This window comes from Camponotus floridanus, unplaced genomic scaffold, assembly GCF_003227725.1.
Source record: "Camponotus floridanus strain SB8 unplaced genomic scaffold, Cflo_v7.5 scaffold33, whole genome shotgun sequence".
Taxonomy (NCBI): Eukaryota; Metazoa; Arthropoda; class Insecta; order Hymenoptera; family Formicidae; genus Camponotus; species Camponotus floridanus.
The window spans coordinates 247,957-265,860 of NW_020229470.1; the positions used below are offsets into that span (position 1 = coordinate 247,957).

General features: G+C 42.7%; 1 protein-coding gene across 10 annotated transcripts in view; it reads right to left on the reverse strand.

Moving 5' to 3' along the window:
• Window positions 1–17,904, reverse strand: part of LOC105257937 (protein turtle) — a 211,172-nt gene that overhangs the window by 79,995 nt on the left and 113,273 nt on the right. For 5 of the 10 annotated variants that reach the window (XM_011268892.3, XM_011268888.3, XM_011268896.3 and 2 more), the window contains exons 1-2: window positions 10,532–10,681; window positions 6,424–6,469 (exon numbers count right to left, since the gene is read on the reverse strand). The gene's annotated coding sequence lies outside the window, so the exon portion shown is untranslated. Of the gene's footprint in view, window positions 1–1,647; window positions 3,210–6,423; window positions 6,470–10,531; window positions 10,684–17,904 lie in introns of those variants that run through there. The other 5 variants (XM_011268890.3, XM_011268895.3, XM_025410626.1 and 2 more) reach the window with 4 other exon arrangements.

Sequence of the window (17,904 nt, forward strand, 5' to 3'; positions counted from 1 at the left end):
CGCGATCAAAATATCTATCGGGAATTAAAATTTTATGCCAACTCGATTCGACTGTCGAGCAAGTTTTTTAAAAGTATAGAAATTGATTAACCAAGCATGAAAATGATTATAATATTGATAAATGTAAAATAATTTATTTATTTCCAGTCGAAGTACGCATAGCTTTTCTGTCAATAATTGTTGCAGATAATTCATTTCAATGAAGAGCGTTTTTAAAGTGTCTGTTTTCATTGCACGATATTCTTGTATAAAAGAGAACAGTCATTTAATATATATTTTTCTAGAATATGTATGCGTCATATTTAAATACTATTTGCTTTCTGAATACCATGCGATATTATGTCAACATATCACCTACTTTTCGTTTAATCTTGTTATGAAAAAATTTGTTATCTATTTTAATTGAGATTATCCCCTTCTTCAATATTTCTATACATATGCAACGTTTTTACGACAATTAGAATGGTAAATATTTATTTATCAGCACACTATATTGGGAGCACAATTTCTCTATTTTTGCTTCAATGTGTGTTTATAATTCTTCCATCATAAAAATCCATTTTTCATGGATTACACACACATTCGATATTTACAAAATGTTTTGACAAATCAACTGAAATGTTTATTCATCGCGAACAATTTTTATCGCTGTCGAAACCGGTTGCAACCCTGTCAAAAATTATGACTGGATCGCAACATTGTCAAAATACAAATCAATCTAAAATCACCTCCGCTAATTAGCAAAAGTTTGCATATGTATCATATATATATATATATATATATATATATATATATATGTTCGAATTCGTATTACTGTTAATTTCGCGAAGTTAATTGCGCGAGACTTTTCGTTCGTGAAATAAAATACAAGCGCGCGGATTTCGGAAACATTGAGATAATTAATATTATTCAACGATGAAATCGTTGTATTATTTTTTTCCATGAATATATATGTAAGCTTCCCAAAATAAACAAAAATATCTTCATTAAATAACACATTAAGTGATAATAATCATACATATTTTAATTATATCTTTATCTAATATTTCTAATCTTTGGCTTTTCATTATTTCGATGAATAGCGTAAGTAATTATCCTCGCAACCTCACCCAAACATTCCACCATCAAAGGAAACGCGAATCTCGAGGCTTCACAGAGATCATTATCGCGAGGCTCGGCGTGTGTAGTTAGGCGACTTGTACGCGTAATTAGTGCTAATTACTCGCAAGAATTGTTGGATCGCACGGGCCTCATCGGCCAAGCGCGTACATCAATTTCCTCTCCCTTTCTCACTTTGGCTGCCCTTTTCGGCCACCCTTCGTGTCGCAAACGGACCTAACCTGCACGACCCGACCGCGTTGCAACCTGCATCCAGCATGGAACGAGGCCATGTGCACTGTCTGGTCAGATAGCGTCGGCGAAGCGAAGGGTCGCGAGGAGCACGAGGGGGAGGTGCGAGGGGTGCACGAGTCGAGGTCGAGGAGGCCGATACCCACTCACCCCCCCTCGCCTCTCGGCCACCCTTTCTGCCCATCGTGCCGCGACCAAGGTTACTCCTTGGAGTCGCGTCGTCAAGAGCGGAAAAAAAGAAGAGACGGGAGAAGACGCGCGGAAAAAGAGAACCGACTGCTGATGCCGGGAGCTTACCGAGGAGCCTGCTAAATCCGGACCCTGAATTCGCCTCTACCTCTCTCGCTCTCTCGCTGGGGTGTGGTTCCTTCGCGTATGGGCGGGGCCAGAATCACCCCACAGGATTAAGGACTTTGGACTTGGCTGATTTCGGGAAACTCGCGCGTCCCTGTACGTGTCGCTTCCGGTGTCTGTCCGCGTGTTCGTGTCGTACCTGGGTGCGGGTGCGCGCGGATGGGTCTCGCCGCGGGATCGACGATGAAGAACGAGAGGCAGAGAAGGAGCAGGGGCGTCAAAAGCGCGCGCGCGTATACGTGTGTCTGTATCTACTTGTGTACGTCTCCCTTTCTTTTATCCTCTTCTCGCGTGTACGCGAATCTCTATACGTATGTACGTGTATATGCGCGCGCGGCCAATTACATGTGTGCGGCGAAATCTGTATCTGTAGCAACGCGAACGCGCGTGTAACAGTGGGACGCGATGACGGTGTAAACGGGTGTACGTTGATGATCGGGACCGACGGGGTGTATGTCTGCGTGTGTAGGTTCTTTGGAAGAGAAGTGGATCAGGATGAGGGGGATCGGCCTAGAGACGAGGTCCTGCCTTCGCTAGGACATTGTTATTCCTAGCATCGCGTCGCAACGAAACCCAGCCGCTGCCAGCTCGATCCTCCCGCGACGATCACCCCCGCCTATCTTCGCCGATGTCGATTCCCCGGGTAGGACCCTCAAAGGCCCTCGCCGCACAAGGATTCCTCGCCGCCTCAGTCACGTGTCTGCTCGCGCCGCGACATTGTGCATCGACGAGAGCCGTTGACGATTATCGCGATTCTCCTCCTTTCGTCCGTCATCGATTCACTCCGGACACGTTAGAGCAGCGGAGCGCGTTGACGAGGCTCTCGCGACATCCGTGATCCCGTTTCGAGGGGGAAAGCGCGCGCTTCGACAACGTCGGGATAACAAACGTTAGATCACTGACTTTCGATGAATGGATTTCGTGGATTAATCTCCGGAGGTGACGAATCTCCCCGAGACTCGCGACCTTCAGCCTCGACCTTCGCGATCGATGGCGGCGCGGGCGAGCCAGCCAAGCGTGTGTGCACTCCTCCGCATCGGCGATCGCCGATGGATCCTTGCTCCGTCACTCGCGTCTCACTGCCGTTCGACTCGCGTCACACACAACCGACACGGCGTACATCTATCCTAGCACTTGACAAACGAGGGAGACGTCCTGTCGCGATTCGACACCGCGGCAAGTTTCTCCTATCGCCTCGCGGCGGGCGGTTTCGCGATCTCGCCCGAACCGTATCTCCGCGAGGGCTACTCGGCGACCGCCAGAATTCGGACGTTCGGAGCGTTCGGAGCCACGAAGAAAGCGCGAAAAGTGGAGCACGGGGCGCCCGCGACGCTCGGACGCTCGAGCGGGCGACGCGACGCGACGCGACGCGACGAGCGGCTCGTGGCGCGTGGATGGAACGCGGTGCCGACGCGCGCGAATTTCACTAGGTCGCTCGTCGCTGCCGATCGCGGTATCCTGAAGAACGCGTAACGCGCCGCGAGGGAGTACACCGAGGTGCCGCTTGCCTGGCGATGCTGCGCGGCGCCATGACAGCGCGTTAGCTTCTCCACCATCGTCCCCACCTAAACAACCCCCACCGCCGTCGCGCCCTTCCACCCTCGTGCCGTCAGCAACCCCCTGCTGTCTTTCGCGTTTACTCCTTTTACCCGCCGCCACCGTCGCCACCACCGCAACGGCGTTCCCCTCGTTCCCCCTCCACGGCTCCGCGATCCCCTACCGCCCCTCGCGGCGAACCGTCCTGCCTCGGCCCCACCAACGCAATATTGATCGGGCGGAAGGGCGGCATCCAGGAGTGTAAAGATTTACCGAGGGCACCCCGGGGCAAACGTCCTTCCTCGTCCCGCCTTTGGCTCTTTTCTGTTTTCTCGGCTTTTCTTTCGTGACTTTTTCAGCTCGTTCTACGAAGGCATCATCCTACAGGATTGTTTTTTCGCGGAGCGCTCTTTGCTTAATATTTTTCCTTCCTCGAGGACGCGCTGTGCTTCCACGGGAAGAAGACGGAATCACGATAGGACGCGGGGATGACTCGCGGGGAAGCTGCACGTGGAGCGCTGCGTGCGGATGAAACTAGAAATTTTGTATTAATTGCGGATTTCGGCGGAACGAAAATACAGTCAAAACATCAAGATTTAACTTTTCAATTTTCAATTGCGTTTAATTCAATAATAAGGTCGATAAATTTTATTGAAAATTGAAACATATTACGTGTCTAGAGAGGGAGGCAAAATATAAATCTTACGTAAAGTATTAATTTAACATGAGATTGAGTCTAGCGCTTTGTATGCAACATAATATTCGATAAATAATGTAACATTAAAAATATATTTTTCAAATTATCTTTAGCTAATTATTCAAGCCATTTCATGGATAGGTTTCAATAACTTTGCCATGTCGTTGATAACTTCATTTCGATTTACGCTAATTTGGGTAGAAAGAAAACTCATTACAGAATTCAGTTTGCTTAGACCACCGCGGATAGGAAGACTTGAGGTTTGTCTTTTAAAACTAACGGATTGGTAAAGGAGGGAAAACTATGTTTTGTTTCGGGATGACGCTCAGTTTTATGGAAACCCTCCCCCTCCCTATCAACTGTGATTAAAGGGCAGAATTAAATCACGTTTCATTCCAACTTTGAGAGTAAACTCGTAGACCGTAAAAACATATTATTCTCCTCTTTCGCACGACGATAAAAATAATCGGCATTTCGAGCGAGCGTATACCGTCATATTATTCTCATCACATGTAACTTTTGGGAAAACAACGTGCGGTCAGAAAATGTAAGCTAAGATCATATTCAAACGTCGTCTTTCGATACTGCAATTGCACCGATCGAGAATCAAGCGCCGAAAGGACGAGGTATTGACCGACTGTTTTACATCCGAGGGATTCGTGCTCGTCGACGAGTAGAAAAGAGAGATGAGCAGAGAGAGAGAGAGATACAATTTTTGAATTTTAATTCAAATACATCTCCTGCGCGCAGTTGTACGTATAACGCGAGAAGTAAACAAACATTTGCATAATAATTTCTTCTCCGAGTGTATATTATTTTCTGCGGCTCTTGGCCGTCGTGTTTGAATATCGAAGGAAGGGGAACCGAAGGCGAGTTCGCGCAAAGTGCGGTGCTAAATTTAATTAAGCACGCGCGAGACTTTGCCCGTCGAAGGAGCCAAGTGTATAGCTCCATTTCTTAATTTATTCATCCTCGGCGGGGGCCGTCGTCGACGTTGGCGGACGTAATTTAGCGAATCTTTCCCTGAAGGTTCCCCATTTAGGTGGCTGCGATAACGTCATCATCCAAGTGTGCGAGTCGTTTTCGCAAATAGAACGCTGTACAATTTTTTCACGGCCGTGCGCACTTTAATTTCGCGTTTACGCTTCGTTTATCAAGCATACGGTCGGTACCTCAATTGAACGATACTCGTTTTCAACTTAACGTTACGTCTTTTTGACAGCGGATTTAATTACGTATAATATAATCTTTGACATGACGAAACGTTCGTTTTGAATTAATATGCATATACGTATAAAGTACACGGACGGGCATAATTACTGTGACTTGCGATCAAAGAAATTATTAGGCCAAAAAATTCACGGTCCGATCTTGCAAAAATATTCATTAGCGCCGTTCGCTAAAACCATTAAGGTTGGCGCCTGAAGCAATAATTCTGCACGTTCTTGGACGAAGTTGATTACATAAAGTACCAGCCTTACATTGAAGTACCAGCCATACATAAAAGTACCAGCCTTATATTGAAGCTCACGTAAGCGTTTTTTTTTTCTTTCGAAAAAAACTTCAATTTCTTGATAGATAAAAATAGTCTGACATTTTATATATTTAGAAAGTGTATATACGCATAAAAATAATTATAACTATTAACGAAAGTGATCATATTTTGAAGTAAATGTTGTTAATATTAATTAACATAAATCAATATTACTTAATTTTAATATTTTAATATAATTTACTAAATCAAGATTTTGCATTACGGAAATATTTCTCTGTCTAATATTATTTTATACTTTATACGCAAGCTGAAATTTTTATAATCGAAATGTAGATACCATAGACATTGCGCATAAATATTGTCGCATATTTCGAGCGTGGGATAAATCGCGCCTGGCGACAAGAGAATGCAAAAACTTTCGCTGTCCTGGCATTCCCGATACAAAAGCGACGCCGCCGACGTCGGAATTGTTTCGAGCGCTTTACAAGAACGGAGAACTTTTCAAGGAGATGATGCTCTGTGCCATCGCGCTGCCTGTTGTTACCTCGATAAATTTCAAATACTCGTCAAGTACTCGCGGAACACGCGAACGAGAGGCACGCATTCGTTAAACGAACGAAACAATCGCGGTTTTTTTCGCGCGTGAATTTTTCGAATTTCAGATTAGCCGAATCCCTCGATATCGCTTCGATTGTGTAGCTGAAATGATCTCTAAACCGAATTCCGGACAAAAGTCAACAGATCGCGGTGAAAAATTTCGAGAGCGCTCGGAACACACTCTTTTCACGTACAGTTTTCAAGTGAATCGGAGCGAATAATTGTCGGGGGATTTATTAGCACACCCAGTTTAGTACATTGTTCGCTATTCCATATATTACAAGATAAAATCAAATTTATATCTAAAAAGTAATATACTGAATATGATTTAACAATTAGATTCTTAAACAAAAATCGATGTATTATTAACTGATATTTATTAACTGACACTTACTCTCAGAGTCCGCTTAATCTCGAATCCTTAGAAGCCGTCTCAGGATCTGAAACAAGAAGAAACAATGGCTGAGCTTAAAGGCGCGATACTGTGGAAGTCGTGTTAGAACTTTCGCAATTTACAGTCTGAAAAATCCTTCCGTAAGAACGATCGCGTGACCAGAGGGAAGGGGAGGGTGTAGACGTAAGGCTGGCGGAAGTAACCGAACACAAAGGCAAGGGTGGACGATGGTGTCGAAGAAGGCGAGAGAAAAGGTGGGAAATGTTATAGCACGAAAGGAAAGGAAAGGGGAAAAAAAAAAGAATTTCCGGCGCGAGAGTCCTCGGACTTTCATCGATTTGGCAATCTGGTTATATCGAGACTTAATCAAAAGAGATCGCCGACTTTTCTTCTCTTCGAGCGCGATCGAGGGGAGATTGCAACTAGAAGGTGGAATGGATAATCGGCACTCGACGGTGTAATCGACTTTAGTCGATCGACTACATTGAGATCGATCAATTACATTGATTTGAGATTTGTTTATGGATCTTTTGTAGGGGAAAATTAAACTTGAGATTCGAAAATTTTCCCAGTTTAACGCTGCGAGAACTTTCAAAGCTTCAATATTAACTTTTTATGACTGGAAAGACGTAAGCTCGAGATATGCGTATCCTACTCCCTCGTACTAAGATCGTAACTATGAAAAACTTGGTGCATCAGTTTCGACGCCATTCCAGGGATTACAACGCGCATTAACGGCATTTCTTTCGGGAGAGCGGAGCGCGTAGGATAAGAGAAAGATGGCGGGAACGCGGTCGATATACTTGTCACGGCCAGACTATTCAGTCGTTAGAAGGAAAAAAAGTGGAGAGAACGAGACTGCGGGAGCAAAGCTCTGGATATTCGGATGAAAACTGTGTCGAGAAGGGATAGACTGGCAGTAAGAGTGGAAAATGGAGGACTTAAAAAGTAGAAATCTTGCCGTTCGTTCGCTTTTTTCGCCTCTTTTTCAAAGTCCCAATAATGCATCTAGTATTTTATTATTTCAAAATGTTGGAACATTACGCGCGCGCGTTTCCCGGTATTAATGTATATTTTCTCGATAGAAAAATGCCCTCACAAAGAGGGCCGATAATAAAATAATTCACGTCGCCGCCATTCGCGAGTATCGATCTGTTTAGGGAGGAGAACTCGGTCACGAAAGTCCGTAAATCGCGCCGCGCCGTAGATTATTCGCTCGGAATCGCCGCAGAATATTTGGTCGCTGGAAATAAATGCAACGTTTTTTTCGCGACACAACAGAACTTTCAAGTACGACGGCGCGAGCGGTTTCGTTGTCCGGCAGGGAAATGTCAACTGTAAATTGTTAAATAGCTACATTTAACGAACCTGCCAGACGAATGTAAAGAAAACCAAATATAATCTATAAAAATCACGTGCGAATTTGTTGAAATAAAAGTATTTTTGTATAAAAATTGTCATGCATGTCGATGATCTCGCGAATAGATTGCAATTCATTGTATTAATTTCCTGCAATTCCTCGCTATCAAATGTTGTATTCAAACTGCACTAAATGGCAATACAATGATAGCTAAAATAATATACGTATTCATTGTTCCTGCTATTAAAATTTTAATTAGACGCTTAGTTATCGAAATATAATAGAAATGAAGATGCGCCAAAATGTTTTACCAAGACACACAACACGAGTTATTAACTGTAAACTCTGCATTTGAGAGTGACAATAATACTGAACCATAATACTGCATAAAAAATAGTGACAAAACTCTAACTTTACGAAGAATACACAGCATTCGTAAATAATTTACGACTGATGAATAATAAATTGTTAAGCCTTACAACACGCGATCGTCAAGTAGTTGAGCGAGGCAAAGTTACGTTACAACACAAACTTTAAAAGTGAGAAGAGGGAAAACTTTTGCGTGCGACATTGTTAAAAATAGTTCCATCGAAGCGCTAATGTGATTGCACAAAATGTTTGAAATAGCTCGCATAATTTATCATAAATGTCACGTCTGTATTTTATGAATGCGTTTGCGAGTCGAGGCGACGAGCTCGCGGACGTGACTCTAGTTTAGAATTCCGCGAACTCCATCCAACTCTCATTTGCACTAAGAGTACACCGAAACTGCAACGAGGCGCGAGTGCTTTCTTTTGAATTTCGAAGCTTGGTTAATCGAACGCAAACTACCACGCCACTGCCTATTAAATTTTATAAAATTGCTACTTATTCGTCTATTTTGTTGCAAAGCAAATATTCACTATAATTCAAGCAATAATTGGCAAGAAAGAAGATATCCACTTTCGCTCTTTCTCTTTTTTTCTTATATTGAAAATAAACAGATTTCATTTCATTCTCATTAATCCATTCTCGACAGCTCATTCTCGTAATCCGTATCAACGTCTAATAAGACTCTCGTTTGCATCCGTCCCTCTTACTGTCATAATCTTCTTCATGCTCTTTCATCTCTTCATACGCTTTCATCTCCTCTAGCATGACCTCGCGTAATGTCGCGGGAAAAGGGAAAAAAAGAAACCATTCTTTTCGGTCTATGCTTTCTCGTTGCAACACGTCGAAATTGATCTAAGCTCCTAGGTAGGATCCAAGGACGGAAGTGATCTACCTCAGGGGCATAATGCCCTTCTCGTCTTGCTTCTCTCATCCCTCAGAATCGGTGAGAAATCTAGGAAACTGCAGGTCCAAATCTAATCGTCCGCTCGCCCGTCCCGTGAGAAATGTCTCCGAGGAGCTACAAGACTCGACGAGAACTTCTGGCCATGCTTCCTTTTCTTTATTACTCGAACAGGTGAATCTTTTGTCCTTACTATCGTCTGTCGAATCCCAATAGTTCCAATTTTCCGATGATGGAACACACGAGGCTTTTTCACGAGATTCTAATATCTAATCAACTGGCGACAAATGACTTAATCATCTATAAAATTAAATTACGAGACGTCGTTAAATCATTTCAATCTCGGACAGATGAGGCGGAACGAACCGTATTCGCGGCAAACGACACGGATTTAAAGCTCGTATTAAAATTGAAAAGTATCGTCTTGACTGATATCAATGGAAAAAATCGGTTCCAATTTTGACGCGTGACGTTGTACGTCGAGAAAATCAATTATAAATCTATGTGACTCTAATTTTTGATAAATCCACTGCAGAGTCAGCCAATATAAATATAATTATACGCGGATAAACTTATCTATCGTGTAAAGAAACTCGCGCGATTGTGTGCGAATTGGAGTACAATGTTCTTCTCGTCTATCTGAAATTTACACATGTACGCACACATTGCTTCACTGTGTTTACACCAATAATCTTTATGTGGAGGGTCGGCTATGAACATCGAATCGCTCGGCAGAAAATCGATGTCTTCCTCGGTACCAGGCTGGCATCGGTCTAGAGATCCGCGAGCAAGTTTGGACGGCTAGAAATAGGTAGTAGGTACGATAGCTGTGCATACATTAATGCATACATCGGACTACGTGCGTGCAGGTGTACGTAATTTCATTTGGTAATCGCCACTCGCCCATAAACAGGTGGTCGGAATTTGCGACCGAAGTTCGGATTGAAATCGATTAGTTCGCTGCAAGTTTCGCATGTATGTTGCACCGTTAACACCGCATCTGTCGTTGAATAACGATAATAATTTCATATATATTTTTATCCCTCTGAAATATATCAAATATTATTTGCCTCTCCTTTTTTATAGATTTATCCGCGGCGAGTCTAATTCGACGAACAGCCTGGATACGTCATTTTAATGAGATGCGTTAATTTAAAATCACACACTTTTAATTTTGTACGAATACCAACACGTTTTCGCTCTCAATAATTTTATCAATATCACTTTTATCTAGACTGGGAGACTGTAATTTATTTGACATTCCGGTAGTCGCTCTAACATCTTAATAGCCGCTAACTTCTTCCGCATGTGCATACCAAGTTTTAAGGAAATATTACGGGGATGAAGTCGGAGAGAACTGTCTCATAAATGAGCGATTCAGCTCGACGCTTACAACCGACGAGAAAGGGAAACGGAGCATCGGAGCTCGGACCGACGAAAGCATTGAAATGCAAATGGACGGTAGAGCTACATACTTGTCTCGCTGTTCATGCACGAACGGAGGATTGGGAACGGCGGACGTGCGTCTAGCTGCCCGTCTCACGTGCGACTGGGCAAAGCTCGTTCACTGCGCAGACCCGGGGCGCAAGTGTATGCATGAAACTCGACACATTAAGCTATTTCTGACGTTATCATCGCACGAATGCGTATATATGCGAATTATTAATATGCCTTCTATTAATAAACAATATTTCTCTCTCTCTCTCCCTCCCTCCCACCCCTCTTTCTCTCTTTCTCTCTCTTTGTCGACACTTGGCACGATTGCAATATCAGATACCAATACGAGAAATTGTTTCGATCAATGAGTTCAATCGCCCCACACGATTAGCGTCGTGCATTTATGATGCATTTTATTAAAGCTGACTGCCCATTAATTAATGATTATCCATCGTCCTTCTCATGCCACCCGTGGTGCAAATGAAAGCTGACGCAATCGTGGTCAGTCCGTTAACATCAATAATAAGTAATTACATCTATCACCAGTCTGTCTATATACGTATGTATATTCAGTATTTATATATATATATATTCAGTTTACCTCGCAGAGATATGTCGTTGCTGTAGCTACAGGATATGTTCCACCAATATCTTTCTCGCATCGCTTTCATTTATTTATCTATTTGTCAGTGTATACACACATGGAGATATATGTGATAGCGGGTTGTCACGGACTAAGGAAGACGTTGTCGTCGACCGACCTCAGGATGATTGCTGATCGAATTACCGGACGAACCGACGTCCGACGAAGGATTCCTCGGATTCCGTAAGACCGGAAATTTAATTCCGAAGTCTGCCACAAAGGACGACCAGGCAACGGAATTAACGAATTCGACGAAAGATTCCCCTTCAGATTCCACCCCGCATCACTAACCCCAGACTCTCCTGCTTTTCTATCTTTTTTTTCTCTTCTTTTTCTTCTCCTTAACGTCTTTCGCGCAGTCACCGGATGGAAGACACGATTTGTCGATTCCCGAGGAATACGAGAAGACGTAGACTTCGACTGCTTGACTCAGTTAATTATAGACTAATGGAAGCAAAAGTTCCCCCAATAAACGAAGAGAGGAAGAGAGAAAGATCCAGGACATTATGGTCGAAGGACTAGATGGTCTTTCGCGTTAAAGTCTTTGAGAAATGTTTCTCAGCGACCATCTTCTAATTATGCCAAGTATTCTATAAATTAGCGGCGGAAATGCGACCGTAAGGGTAGCTTGGGTTTCGATAAAGCAACTCGATTGCTATTGTTATTGTAGAACGGCGAAAAACCAAGTAATTGTAATTTCATTCTGACACTCTTTTGCCATAATTAATTTTTTATTCTTTTTATTATTTTTTATTTTTTTTATTATTTTTTGTATACAACATATTACACATATTCAATATATTTTAAACTATATTCTTGGACTTTACACTTCTTTTGGACGCGAAAAAAAATCTGGACGCCAATTAGCGACTCTTTGGATTAAAATATTTATTTTATGTGATGCAAACTCGGGTATACTTCATCGATTTTTAATGAAGAAAAGAATTCTGTTAACAAATACTTTATAAAAATACAAAATACGCTCATTGCCGACGGAATTCATTCTCGATGTATCGAAAAGATGAGATTTATATCCCGCGAAAGAGATCAATTAAAAGCGTGGAGAGGAATATGAACACGGGACGCGAGAAATCAGAAATATAATATGTACTGGTCCAGGAGCACGGGAGAGTTTGTTTCCAACTCTCCGAAATTCCATAGTATTAATTTATCTTCGTTCCTTTAACTTCTATCGCGAGCCTCGGAGCCCACAGGTCCATCGATCAATGTGTCCGATGTATGATGTGCCTTTCAGATACTTCATCCCTCTTAACACGTATGCCGACGCGGTACCGGTGCATTTTCTCTCTCTTTCTCTTCCTCTCTTTCTTTCTCATGTGGAACCTCTCTTCCCACATCCGCGCAACCCCTGCGTGACTTTTGGAGTCAGTGCATTCCTCTTTATGTTCCTTCTCATTCCGTGGCATAAGTTACGGTCTCTTATCCAACCCTGCTACCGGCAGTAAATATTCCTTTGCAACCAATTTCCATTTGCACGTATTTTCACCCTTCGGCTCGCTTAGTTTGCTTCGTACACGACCGTCGGTCTTTTTCCGCTTTCACCGCGAGTAAGAGCAAAGGCTGAATGCGGTAAAATTAAAAGGGTTTCGAGGTTTTCGGAATTTTAGCTTTGTGATTGCGAAAACGGAAACGTGAAACGAGAAACATGCATGATGCGAGAAAACTTTCGATGATGGCGCAAACGAAACACAATCAACGCGAAATCGTGAAAGCATGTGGCATGCGTTAAAAACTAAAGAAAATAAGCTGTTTCAATAATTTTCCTCCTCGGAATCCGCAACGCGCAAATTGCGCCAACGAGAATGAGTCAGCATCGATTTTTACCGTTGATGAATTTTATTTCGTCATTTTGTAGACACACACATGTATCTGTTCATTGCCATAAATGTTTCAAGCAATTTTATTTCCGACCGGGGCCTTCAACGCGCTTTCTCTCACCTTTTTTCCGCGATTTTTCGCACCGGTGCGGAATCATTCTCGTTTCGTCGAGCGTTTCGATCCAACGCCCGTCTATTTATGTTTCTTCTAGCTCCGCTGCATAAGTTACGACTCCGCCACCCTCGCGCAGTAAATATTCCTTTCTGCCTTCGTCATGCAGCCAATTTCCATTTGCGAATCCTCTCACTTGCATGAATCTTTTTTTTCAGTTTGCCAACGAGAAGAGGGAATCGCGTAACAAATACGGAGAGCCCGTATTGCGACGCGCGCGTATTTATTTATTTATTACCCAGAATGTGCGCTCAGTCTCATATATTTTGCATATTTTAATACAATATATTGCGGCAGAGAAATGACGCACAGCTGTATGCACAGTTATAAAAAATGACAAAAAAAAGATAAATATGTTTATAAATAATACTTTAATTATGCAGCCTTCGTTTGCGCGATTATACATTTGCACAAGAGCTGATGAATATGTTAAAACACTCCGAATAAATTTTAGGAAAAATTTTCGTAGATAAAGAGAGAAAGGAAAAAGCTTTTTAATTTGTCTTATAATCTCATGCGATTTCAGAATTAAAATCTTTTGGTTTGTTAGAAAATTTAAATATTATTAAAACAAATTAATAATATATTTTATTAAAAAACGTAATTTCTCTCTTTCTTTCCTTTTATCAAAAATTTTTAAACATACTGCATCATATTAACATCGTACACATTGCAAAAATCTTCCTTTCATATGCGAGCTCATCTATCGATTTTCTTGCTAAAATATGTCAACATTGAAAATATTCATGTGAAGCTTCTTGCAGATAATGGTATCTGTTCTAGCTCGAGGCAAAACTTTATGAACAATAGAATCGAAGGAAAAAGATTATTAAGAGCTCGTATGAGCCGTCTTTGGCAAAAAAAGAAGACGAATAAAATATGCGTATGTATTTGTTGCCCGGGAATTCGGCCAAGCGCGCGACGATCTCTTTTTTTATTCATCATTTATATCCCAAGGTAAATACTTTAATCTTTTTTCTGGCGTGAAATGGGATACTGGATTTGTCGTACGTGTCGCCTTTCGCGGGGAAACGTCGGGAAGAATCTCCCATGCAAATGTATCCTTTTGCCGCATGGTGGGAAATGATAAATAAACGGAATGCGAAAAAATACTGAGGTCCGACTGACTCTTGCTTTCCCTTCTATTTTTTAAACGCGAGGAACATATTATATTACGCTAGATTGTTCTCTTTCCTTTTTGTTCTTATCTCTCCTCGTAAGTTGTGAGTAAATAGAAAATGTTAGACTTCTGAAACTCGCGCGCGGTTATAATTGGAAGTGCAATTTTTCTGAACACACTCTGCCGTCTATTCGGTGTCTATTTGCACAAGTGTTAACCACGAGAAACTTTATCGACTTGTTGCAAAAGTTTGATTTTATTTCAATTTCGATTGGGACTCTACGGGATCTATAGACTTTCTTCATCATATACTTAAAATCTGATATCCATGATGATACATTCGATTCCCAATGAGATTATCGGGACGGATTATGAAGCGGTATTGTTTGCAAATCATATATAACAATAATAAATATTCGCTGTTTACCACACACAAAATCCGATCACCATCAAACGTCCTAATATAGTCGTAATCGCGAGTATAATCTAGATTCATGGTTGCATCTATATCTAGAAATCATGACGGTGTCGCTCGTCTCGAAGACAAGCTAGTTTATCCTTCTCCCTCTCGCTTCTCCAACGTTCGCAGATATTCCCGGACGCATAATCCTGCTTCGAGCCCGGGCGATTCGAGACACGTTCGCGGATCAGCGTCAGCGATATCATCGCGGATTAAGACGAGAAGCTACGACGAGGGAGACGGGGGAAGGGAAAGACGTTGGCAGAACCCTAAAGAAACTACCGAAAAACGGACGAGGAGAAAACAGAAGCTGAAGGTGAGAGGGAACGAGATAGCAGCCGGCTATAACTCGAGAGAGACACGACCTCATAGTATCTCGCTTAGAACTCACCCAGAGAGACCCGCCGGGTAAGCGGGGGCGGGTAAACGGGGGATGTAGCCGGCTTGAGCACGTTTGCGCGAGTTTTATCTGTCGGGTCGACCTGCCCACCTTACTTCTTAATTACCGAGCCAGCTCCATACATTCGTTTCGCAGCTCGGAATTTGGTCTCGAAACGCTTCTACCTTTCTTTTGCCGTTCCCGTTCTAATCTTCTTCGCTCATTGCTAAGAAGCGCCCAAACCTGTGATATCATAATTTAATTTCAAGTAATGAAGTTAATAATTTTCTCCTTTTCACGGTATCAATTAACAATGGATCATCTTTTCAAAATTTATAATAATCATCACCGGTTCAGATAATGATATTAACTCGTTTATCCAACGTAACGATTATTCTACTCGATTCTATTTGATTACTTTTCTTCAATCTATTTCATTTCTTCGCCTCATCTTTTTATCCCATCCGAAAGTCTCGCGGCAAACTGCACTCTATTTTTTCTATTTCTTTTCTCTTCGGTCGTCCAGCGCGTATTTCTCGCGGCTCCCTCGCCATCCCCGTGAGGCAGAAGCACCTAGGGGTGGTTACGGCTGCTTCGCGCGCGTGAAAATCGTCCGTCTCACTTCCGGCGTGCCACGCCTTTGCTTTCACGTTTGCGCGAGAGCAGCGGCCCTGAATTATCGCGCGTCCACGGTACCGCGATCGGTATAATTTATCGGTAGAAAGTTACTCACGAGGAAAATTCGCTACTGATCACCTGTATAACTGATCACCGTAGCCGGCCGTCGCGGCGCGCTGGGAAACGTAGATGGATCGGGACGTATTTATTTACGCGGATCGCTCTACGCTTCTGTAACTATCGACGCTACTAATGCGTTACACGCGTCAATGATGCATTAAGAGTTCGAAGCACGAAAGAAGAGAGAAATTTTGCGGCACATGAAAGGAATGATAAGATTTCATGCATCCTCTTGGATGAAATAAATTATACATGGAATATATCATACATCGAGGATTCTCTGAGGATTGTTAAATAGATCGCATTGGGGTGAGATCTAACGATGCTCGAGTGAAGCGTCGAAGATATACGTCAATGAAAGATTATGAATTTGATCTTATTAAAGCGCAATCGCGGTATTTTCGGTTTTGGCGAAATTGGAAATAAAAAGATTTGTACAAAATCGGATATTGCATTTAACGTAATCGCGTATCCAGTCTCTCGATTTCTAACTAACACGAGAAACGCGCTGCATTATCGGTTTAATTTATATGCGGAACGGTCAAATAATTCGGTATAACACGCGATCTCCACCGAGAGAGCAAATCCCACTTGAAACCAAATTCAGAACGACCGTCGATGCGGACGAATCCGAACGGGGTAGGTCATTGCGCGCCACTCTGCGCTTTTAATCCGCGCGCGTCCCCACTCGATTACCCATTTACGAAAATAACTACCGATTTTAGTTCTAATCGGCCAAAAGCTTTGTACGTTTCATCCGAACGTGTCGTTCCTCTTTCGATTTCCACGAAAAAGACCGAAAATTCTTACGCACGCGCGCTCTGAAATTTTTTCTCCCTTTGAAATTTTATTTTATACTTGAAATAACGTGGGATGCAACTCGTGATTCAAAAGCTGATGTTTATCACATCGCGAAATTTCTTGGACGGGGCTCGCGAAAGATCGTAACGCGCCGAATGGCCCATTCGTCGCGAGAAGCAACCCATGGCAGGATTATTTCGACGTTATTAACGCACATGTAGAGTGAATGTACGACACGAATATACGACAAGTGTCGATCGTTTTCCGCGCGATATCCCGTGAGTTCCGTTTCCTTCACCGCGATTGAATTAAGGCGACGAGCTTCGTACGCGTTTTATTTTCGCAAGATCCACCGATTAGACACGGGATACGACGAGAGATCCGTTCGTAGTAGCTAAGAATACAGCAGCGGCACAAGAACGATTAATAAATCTCCAATTTCTTTTATGGGTTCCTGCGTCTGAAACTTTTAGCACAGCCGCGCGTGTCCTTGAAACTCGGGGTTACGCGAATTTGAGGATTTATTACGTGCAAAGTTTTAAAGACACGAGCTCCGTTTGAATTTCAAAATATTCTATACTCCAAGTTTCTAGAGACATGGGCGCTGAAGAATATGAAAATTGTATTATCACGCGTCCCTTTGCACACCCCGAAGGACCAAAGTTTTATGCGAATTTTATTTTAGAGTAATTGATGGGGACGATTATATATAAAAAATTTACGCGTTTTAAAAGAAGATATTTTTTTCTTTCACATACGCATTTTTTTCCTAAAAGGATCTTTTGTATCTTTGATATATTTCCCATGTTTTCACTCCCTGATTACGAATAAATGACGATTCACGAGATAACGACACATCTCGACAGCCGAGGGAGATTGTAACGAGCGGCGTCAAAACACCCCTATTGTCGACGCTCGGCGCGTTTCCGACAGCAGGGGCGCGCTAGGCACGTAGGAAATTACGTTGCACGTTAGAACGCGGTTTTCGAGTTGTAGAAAACGGTTGGCATGTGAACGCGACGATCAGCGAGAGAAACCGAGGGTGCGCAACATGCCTAGAGAGATATCTCGACGGGAAGAGAGACGTCGAACTTCCAACGGCATTCGCAACGAGTATAAGCGACACTGATTGTCGGAATGAAATTGTGCTCGGCACGTTTCGGCTGTATACATACATACGTATTGAGGACATACGAGCGAGTATTGGACGGAGAAAAGAACGACGGAAAAGAGGAGGAGGAAGAGGAGAAAGCTCGGAGG